The sequence below is a fragment of the Crocodylus porosus genome, unplaced genomic scaffold (genome assembly GCF_001723895.1).
Source record: "Crocodylus porosus isolate Cpor-Errol unplaced genomic scaffold, CroPor_comp1, whole genome shotgun sequence".
Taxonomy (NCBI): domain Eukaryota; kingdom Metazoa; phylum Chordata; order Crocodylia; family Crocodylidae; genus Crocodylus; species Crocodylus porosus.
The window spans coordinates 77640229-77650257 of NW_017728906.1; positions in this window are offsets into that span (position 1 = coordinate 77640229).

Sequence of the window (10029 nt, forward strand, 5' to 3'; positions counted from 1 at the left end):
CTGCCCACAACTCAGGCTGCCTGGGCTATAGTCTCCCTGTGGGAGGTGGCACTGATGCTACTCAGAGGTGTCATGGCTGGATCCCAAGTGGTCTTTTATCCTAATCCTGCAACTGTGATTGTCTCACCTCTCTAGTGGTGAGGATTGCCTCCTTCAGACAGCACGTGGCCATGTGGAAATCCTATTCTTGGACCTTTGTAGTGTGTTCCTGGGCCAGGATGCCTTGTTCAAGTACCATGGTAACACAGGTGAAAGCAGTCACCAATCTGTCCATTCCAGCTGCCCACACTGAGGGTCCCTTCCATCCTGATTTTGCTAGCACCATCTATGCACTGTCTCTGGCCAACATCCCGGATCCAGAATCTCAGGCTCCACAACTGGGCCTCCTGCATCCAATTGTGGAGTCTGCAGACAAGGGAGATGCTGAAGGACCTATGGTGAGTCCCCTGTCTGGATGCTTTCCCTTGCCGGGGGCCAGAAGCAGCGCAGCTGCTCACAACTCGGCACTGACCATGGTGTGCAATGCTGTGAAATGCCTGCATTCTGCCTTCCAGCTGAAAACAACCTGGACTCCTGGGTTCTATCTCCCTGCTGTGGGAGGCCTGGGAGGGCTGCGAACTGATGTGTCCAGGCCTGGAGGGATGAGCCCTCTCTGGTTCTCCAGGAGGAGAGGGAGGGAGGGAGGGATTGGGGGAGGGGGTTTGCTAGGGAAAATTCCTATTTCCCACTGTGCCTTACCAGCATTGGTGCTCTTCCACACAATGCCTGGAGATGTGCCAGCAAAAGCCTGCAGTTGTGACTGTTGGTTACACCTTGGCTCTGGAGCTTGGAAAAAGGTTTCAGTGTCTTTTGGAGTTTGATTGGGTGCTGTTTTGCCTAAACTAGTTTCATGTCAACACTCTGGCCTTTCTCAGGAAAGCAATGTGACCTCAAGGGATGGGGTGGCTAGTTGACAATTTACCAGATTTATGGTCACTCAGTGTGACACAGACTGACAAAACCCCCAACAATAGTAGCAAGTACTGGCAGTGGCACCTCTGCTTCATTCCAGGCCAGTGACCTGGGGCTTGGTGGGCAGTGTTTGAGGCAGAAGGTCAGTGGGGAGCATCAATAAATCAGTATAATCATACTTTGACATGGACAACTGTTGAGCTAAGAGCATGACGAACATCAGAGTAGGCAAATATATCCTAGAACAGCCTGCCATCGGAGGTGGTTCAAGCACCTACACTGAACACCTTCAAGAGTAAATTGGATGCTTATCTTGCTGGGATCCTATGACCCCAGCTGACTTCCTGCCCTTTGGGCAGGGGGCTGGACTCGATGATCTCCTGAGGTCCCTTCCAGCCCTGATGTCTATGAAATCCTTCCCTATGAGCATACCCTAAGCTACCAAGGAATCACATTGGACTGTTCCCTCACCTATAAACATCACATTCAGAGGGTCAGCAGTAAAGTCTCTGCACAGGTAGATGTCTTAAGATGTTTAGCCAGCACGACATTGTGTGCCAACTTCAAAGTGCTCAGAACTACCACACTTGCAGTGGTAAAGACCTCAGCAGATTATTGTACTCCTGTATGGTCCAGCAGTTGTCACACTAAAAAACTTGACACTGTACTTAACAGTGAGCAGAAACTCATAACAGGCTGCACAATTTACACATACACAGATGTACTTCCTGCACTCTTTGTCATTAGATCAAGTGGGATAACAAGACAGACCCCAACTGCTCCCCTGCTGCCAGGTTTCTGGGCTTGTAGAAAACCCAGCAGGCCAAGTGCTATGGCCTTATGTGCTGCACCGAATTTAGATATGGGGTGGGGTGAATGGAATCAAATGATCATTCAGACTAATCCTGTCTAGAATCTATTCCTACAGCATTTTATACCAACACTAAATGAGTCCCCCATTGGGCATGACCTTGACAGAGAAGTGTGGGTCAAACTGAACAGACTGAGATCTGGATACGGATGCTTCAAAATAACCCACTACAAAACAAACATCTTGGACAGTCCCTTTGTGAATGTGGTGTCCAGCAGGGAGCATAGCACTTAATCAAAAGCTGTAATCTTTACAAATAATGAGACAGGGTAGATAGAATCTACACACTGAATGATAATACCAGACAGTGGCTTGTAGCTGGCTGGAGGAAACAAGTAGGGGGTTGGAAACAGGGGCATTGTACCTTGGGTCACCGAGATCCTGGGGGCAGGACCAGCCTGGTGCTCCAGCAGACTACAGGAGCTCTGGACTAGGCTAAAGCACCATCCTAGGAGAAAGGGTGAGCAAGGTGCTGCAATGCTTTACGGGATGTTGGTGGAATGCCACCTACTGTGAATTGTGATGAGCTGTGGTACAGATATTTATTACAGTGCTCTAACCTACAGCACTCAAGTTTGATGCCGCATCAGTCCAGAGTTATCTTAGAGCCAGATCCATTATTTTTTCAGTGCTCTGTGTGTCCTGACCATCTGTTCAGTGACGGCTGTAGAGTACTTTCTGCATGCCTACTGCACAATAAGCATTAATTTCTGTTCCTGGTGTCTGTGGATAAAAGTTAGGTTTTTTTTCTGTAGTACTCCTATTACTTAAAATACCCAAATGAAATGAAAACTTCTTCATGACCTGGAAATTCAAATGTGACTGCTCTCCAGTAAAGTCATGCTGAGCTGCAGACCAAAAACAGATGACAAAAAGTGGGCCTTTCTCAAACATGCTCCTACTTTAGCTAAAGGTTAATTTAACACATATAACCTTAATGGATATTTTAAAGTGAGTATGAGTCTGTGTGTGTGTGTGCGCACACGTTGTAGCTCAATGCAGGGATAAAGAAATAATCATAATGGATCAGGCCCAAGGGCCTTTCAGTCTAGTTTCTTGCCACTTACAACAGTACTAGATGCTTCAGAGGGGGCACATCTACATGAGTTATTTATTACAGTTTCCTAATTAGCCCCACAGTAAAACGTAACCTTCTACAGGTGTTATTAGGATGGAGCAAGCTAATTAAGTCTGTCGTAGGATAGTACTGTCAAACACAAGCTGACAGGCTCACCTATGGGGCCCCTACCAGCTGGGGCTGGGGCTGGGGCTGGGGTTGGTCCGTCGTGGCTCAGTCTGCTGTGGTATCAGGCACACAAGCAAACAGCATGCCCAGGAGCAATAAACTCTGCGGTAAAGTATGCCAGAGTTTATTCAATCACCTTAAAAGCATATGTAGATGCACCCAGGAAGATGTAAATATGCAGTAGGCGGAGTTGGGGGTAACTGGTTAGAGCTCATCCTGGGCTCCATTGGTTATTTATTAGCTTAAAGTATGAGGAATAGCATCCCTTCCACACTTTTGTTATCATAAATTATAACTATAGATATACTTGACAGCCACATAAATATGCAATTAAAAATGTATTAAGTCCTTGCAAATTCCAGTTGCAATTATTTTCACTGTCTTATATGTTGTATGAAAAAAAAATCCTTTAAATTGGTTTAGAATTCCCTAACTTCTTATTCCACTGAGTGCCCCCTTGTTTTTTATTAATGAGACAGGGAGAACAAGAAATAATTTAAGCCATTCACAATTTTATATACTTTTATCATACCCTACTCTTTTCAGTCTCTTTAAATGTCAGGGTTTTTCTCCATACCCCTCTTCATTTTCCTGACTCTTTGAATACCACTTGCTCAGCGATACCTGCTTGGATATGGAATGATTTGTACTGAACACTGTGTTCCAGATGAGGTTGCAAAATTTATGTATATAAAAGAATTTCAATAGTCATTGTCTAATTCACCATATAATTCTTTATGTCACCTTTTCTGACCACAGCATCTTTTAATTGCCTAGCATGACTTCCCTTTCTGGAGTTGATACAGTTAATTTTTCCTTCAAGCATGTTTTACTTTACAATTACCTATACTACATTTCATTTGTAATTGTGTTTTCTGCTTCTCTCTCTCATTTAGGTCTTTTTGACCTACACTTTCCCCATGTTGATCTACGACCTAGACAATGCTAATTAACATGCATTGCCTGCACATGTTGCTGTGTCAGTGCTCATTTCCCTTTCCAGGATATTGATAAATATTTGAACTAGTATGGAACAAAGTACTATGCAATACCCTGATATCAGATTGTAGGGGGATGGGGTGGACTACCTGGTACTGGTCCCCCGTATTACCAAAATGGCCCCTGGAGAAGAGGGGGAATCCGCTATCCGTGTCGTGCTTCCGCCAGTCTCGCCTGCCACGACTTGATGGAATCTTGGGGGGTTCACCCGTCTGGGGACGCGAGCAGTCCGGACGAGACTCCCCGACTCTAAAGTCCAGGGGTCCTGAGGGCTCCTCCTCCCCTACACCCTCACCCGGTCCTCCGGGGCTGTCGCCACCTGGGTGGCTCCTTACCGGGGCTAGCCCCTAGTAGATCACAAGGTCAACGAAACACAATAATATAAAGTCAGTGCACACGTAGCCGCCCGTTTCTCTGGGGCGGAGGTTATTTTCCTTCGCCCAATAGCCTTCGGCCCCAGTCGGGCGGGGACCCTGGGTCCCTTAGTCTGTCCACCTGTCCCGCAGTGGGGTTCTGTCCTCCTGCTGCAGGACCCTATGAATCCTCATGGTACCTGGCTTAGGCCGAGTGCCGTTGCCTCCTGTGGCCCTGGGGTCAACGTACCCCTACCGCCTGTCGCTCGCGACCCGGGGCACGTTGGGGCTTACCTCCAACCCCGCGGGTCTTGTTAAGTGGCCAAATGGCCTGCAGCCACCGGAGAAGGGCCTTTGCTCCGGGGCTCCTCTTACCCAGATCCTCTGGATCTGTCGCCACCGGTTCTGCTGCCGCTGGCTCTGCTACCACTGACTCTGCTGCCACCGGCTCCGCTGCCACCGGCTCCGCTGCCCTCGGCTCCACAGCTCCTGTCTCCGCCATCTCCGGCTCCGCGGCTCCCAGCTCCGCTGCCTCCAGCTCTGCGGCTCCCGGCTCCGCTGCCGCCGGCGTAGGCTCCTGCTGGAGCCTCTCCCTCCTTCTGTTTGGGGTTGGGGGGCTCCTTTTATCCTTCTGGGCTGGTCCCAGCCCGGATCTGTCTGGGTTCCAGGAAGGGAAAGGCTCCTGAGCCCACTTCCGGGTTCGCACCCGGAAGTTATGCGGAACTCCACCGTTTTCCGCCTGACTCCGGCCCCCTGGGGCCTTGACCCCTTCACACAGATGAAGACTATTTATTTTTACACTTTTGATTGCTGTCTGCTGAGCAGTACTTGAGCTTAGTGAAACTACATTAGCTATCATCCCATAACTACATTGCTTTTCTATTCCTGTGAAGGATATCGTCAAAGGCCTTTCAGGAGTCTAGATAAAACATGCCCACCAATGAACTGTCCTTGGTTCACTACTCATTGGCATATTGAAAGACTTCTAAGGAATGGATAAGGCATGAGTTTCATTTGCTGATTAATAAACTAGCAAATTCCTTTGCTGTCATATCATTAGAATAACAATATGTTGGGTAAAGTTGTAAGGCTATGTGGCCTGCTTAAGGTTCCCCAGATCAATCTTAAACTTAGGTACATTTCCCAGCCTCATAGTAGAACATATTGGGATTAATTGTGCTACTATATTTAAAGCACAGATTCCCACTGATTTTGAAAGAAAGCAAGGAAGAAGTAGTGAATGTAGAAAAGCAGACAGGAGAACTTGAAGGGGTCCCATTGATATAGATTGAAAATAATGTTACAGTCTGAATCCTGGTATATCCTCTGCTTAAATCAGTGGAGGAAATCTAACATTAGTGGAAAAACTACATAAAATTCATGGTTGCCTTTGTACAACACACCAACTTTTTGTGTGGATACCTTCTATAGCAGCAGCTGACAACTTTTACAGTAGGGCTGTGCAAAGCTTTGGTCCCTGATTCGATTTGCTGGAGATTCAGCCTGATTTGGTGGCTGAATCTCCTAATCCAAATTGAATCAGAGGACCCTTTAATCTCTCCGAATCAAATCAGAAACATCCCAATGAATTTGGAAAGATTCAGAGATTCGGACATAAAGATAGCTTTAAATGTTTTTTTTACATACCTCTAGGTGCAGGGGCTCATGAGTGCTGCGATGCTGGGGTGCATGGAGTGTCCCATAGAAGCACAGGAGGCTCCCCACTCTGCTCAGCAGCAGATCTGGAAGTGGACCAGAAACACTTCCAGTCCACTTCCAGATCCACTGGGGAATGTGCTGGAGGGGTTCCCCCTGCGCCCCCCTGCTCCAGCTCAGTAACTGGTACCTCCTGGGTCTGGGGGGGCACCCGGGGTCCTCTTGCAGCTGATCGCTGAGCCAGCGAGGTGTGGGGGCGGGGGTGAGCCAGCTCGCTCCCCGGCAGACCTGGAAGTGGACCAGAAGTGGACCGAGTTTGCCTCCTGAGCACGTGGAGGAGATGCTTCTGTGGGATGCTCCATGCACGCCAGCATCTCAGTGATCATGAGCCATGCCTGCGATCTCAAGGTATATAGAAAAAACTTTTAAAGCTGTGTCTATGCCTGAATTGCTGAGTCTCCAAATCAGCATGGAATTTTCAGATTCGGATTTGGCCAAATTGAATCAGGGACAGTGATCCGAATCAACGAATTGAATCATTGTCCCTGATCCAGGCTGAATACGAATCCAAATCGAATAGGGCCCGCTTTGCACACCCCTACTTTACAGCCCATGGGCTGGAATGAACCAGCTTTGGCCAGGGGTAGGCAGGTGCTAGGACCTATCCACCACCATTTCTTTCTGCCATGGCCTCAGGGAAATCCCTTTTGCTGAACACCACTGATGCCTTATATCCATAGGCCAAATCCAAGGGCTCCATGGACTAGATATGGCTTAGAGGCAGGCGGTTGCTTGCCTTAATACAATTTGCAGGGCAATAGCTACTTTCTATTCATTCTACATTGAGAATGTTGAATAGTGCTTAGTTAAGATTTTATAACAGAAGCAAGTTGCAGGTACCCACTGGCCAAAAACTGCCACTTAAAAGTTCAGTTTTGAATTCATTTAACCAAGGGGAACAAGAAGAACAGAAATGATTCAACTTTCTTCTAGCTCTCCTAAAGTGACAAAGGAAAAAAGGCAGCTGAGAGGTTCTAGCTGCCTTTGCAGCTAATGACTGTGAAAAGAAAAGTCTTATCAGTTAAATAACAAAGAGGAAAGACAGAAGATAATGTTTCAAAAGCATTTAAATCCTATTGACATCCATTATTTCTTTTTTTCCTACCTACTGTTTGAAAAAAGATTGAACATGAGGTTCAAAGAATGTCTTTATTTTTATGGGGTTCTGCTCACCCTTGACTATGAATTCATGAATAGTTGTAACACCATCAGAGATGGCCAAATGGCTAGTAAGACTCTGGTTTTATTAATCTATATCTTCTCAGCCTGTCTGAGTCTAGTTTTTAGGTTTGTAGCATTTCCTGAATGGAGGAAAAGAAAAACATCTTTGGTTTGATTAAATGCAGATTGACTGACCCTGCACAGAGAATAAGAGAAAGCAGAGAAAGTTAGAGAGAAGCTCTGTGATTATCTTTTGATATGCTTTTGATATGTATATTTCTTTACACTGTAATAGAGTGTCAGAGAGTAATGTTGCACTTTTTAGGAAGTCTGAAGAATTTAACATTTATGTAAGAGGTCCAAGCTTTGATTTGTCTTTATTTAAATACATTGAAAGAATAGTAGACCTCTGCTTGGATGCCACCATTCCTAATTTTAAGTTTCCTTGCATTGTTACTGCTTCTGATTGACTTGTTATATTACCATGTTATGACTGCATAATTTCTGTGAATAAGAGGAAAAGAGATTGTTTTAGGATACATTGTGACAAATTAACACTTCTGTCTTGATACAATTGTGCTTATATTTTTATTTTTTGCGATTTACTGGAAGCACCTGGAGGTAAATCTGGCATGTACCTTACATGTCAAAATGAAGCAGTATTTTGTCAATCAGACCTACTTTTTGGAGTTTATATTTATTTTGAAATGGAACAGATTATTCCACTTTAAATGAAGTCCAAGAACTTGGGCACAGTCCCCTGAGAAAGAGACTCATGTAAAGGAAGTCTGATGAAATATCAAATGCTTACCTTTATAGAATTATTACCACCATCATTCCTGATGTAATAATTTCTTCATCTGAAAACTGTAAATGATGACACCTTTGTAAAAAATTAAGACCTGTGAATATAAAATGCTATGTAAGTGATATGTATTATAATTATTCTAGTGAAATACTCCCATTTAACTGCAGGAGTACAGAAACACAGACTTGCCATTTTATTGCAAGTGCTAGTCATGGAAAAAAATTAAATTGAACCTTTAAAATGAGAAAATGAGGACAATTTATAGATTAGCCGTAGCAGCAACAGCAAGCTATTCTGGTCATGGTGCTGAAATGGTCATCTAATGTTAGAAGGTTGTGGGTAATGCTTCTAAACTATAGGGCAGACACTCAAACTAAACATTAAATAGTGAACTATCTGACTATCTGTATGACTATCTCAGATACAAAAGTGAAAAAGATAACTCAAGATTCCTATGGTCCAAGATGAAATTTTGGCTGAAACATGGGGCCAGGGTTTCCATGGAGACCAGCCCCAACAGTGCTGGCAGGGGATGCGGCTGGGTGGGTAGTTGCTCCACGGCTGGGATCTTGTGTGGGTGATGGTGTGGTCCAGAGCTGGGGCAGAGCTGTGATCCACTGCCCGCATGCTCCGGGTAGGGGTGTGTAAGCAATGGATCATGGCTCTACCTTGTCTCCGAACCATGCTGTCACCACTGGGACATCCCAGCCCCAGCTGTGGAGCACCTCCCCACCCAGCCACACACCTGCCAGTGGTGCTTGGGCCAGTCAACAATCCTAGGTACTGACCAAAGATTAAGGGTCACTAGTCAAATCAATGATCAAGGACCAAAGGTTTGGCCAATGATCATGGCTTAATGGCCAAATCAACAACCATGAGTCAATGATCAAATCAATGATCAAGGGTCAATGGTTTGGTCAATGATCAACGGTCAATGGTCAAATCAATGATCATAGGTCAATGACCCAATCAGTGATCAAGGGTCAGTGGTCCATTTGGATGCATATCTTGCTGGGATCCTTTGACCCTAGCTGAATTTCTGCCCTTTGCACAGGGGGCTGGACTCAAACTTACAAGGTCCCTTCCGGCTCTAATGTCTATGAAATATATCAAATCTATGGAATCCAATCAACAATCATGGGTCAATGGTCCATTTGGATGCTTATTGTGCTGGGATCCTTTTACCCTAGCTGACTTCCTGCCCATTGGGCAGGGGGCTGGACCCTTATGAGGTCCCTTCCAGCACTAATGTCTATGAAATGTATGAAATCCAATCAACGATCATGGGTCAATGGTCAAATCAAAGATCAAGGGCCAACGGTCAAATCAACAACCATGGATCAATGGTTTGATCTATGATTGTGGGTCAATGATCAAATCATGATCGTTGTGGGTCAAATCTATGATTGTTTGGTCAACAATTGTGGGTCAATAGTTTGGTCAATGATTGTGGGTTAATGGTCAAATCAATTCTCAAAGGTCAATGGTCAAATCAACCATCATGGATCAATGGTTTGGTCTATGATTGTGGCTCAAATCACGATTGTTGTGAGTCAAATGGTCAAATCTACTATTGGTCAATGATTGTGGGTCAATGGTCAAATCAAAGATCGGGGTCATTGGTCGAATTAACCATCGTGGATCAATGGTTTGGTCTAGACGGTCAATTCTACAATCGTTTGGTCCACGATCGTGGGTCAGTGGCTCAGTCGACAATCAGGAGTTAACGCTGAGCTGGTCGGTGAGCAGTCCCGGGCCGGTGGTCAACTCGAGGGTCAGGGACACACCGATGGGGCCAGCCACACCCCACCCCGAAGGGCCGCCCGTGCTCGGGGAGCAGGCAGGCCGCAGCAGCCCGCGCAGGCGGAGCCCGGGCAGAGCCGAGCCGAGCCGGGCTGGCGCTGTCCCTGTCCCCGCCCCGCCC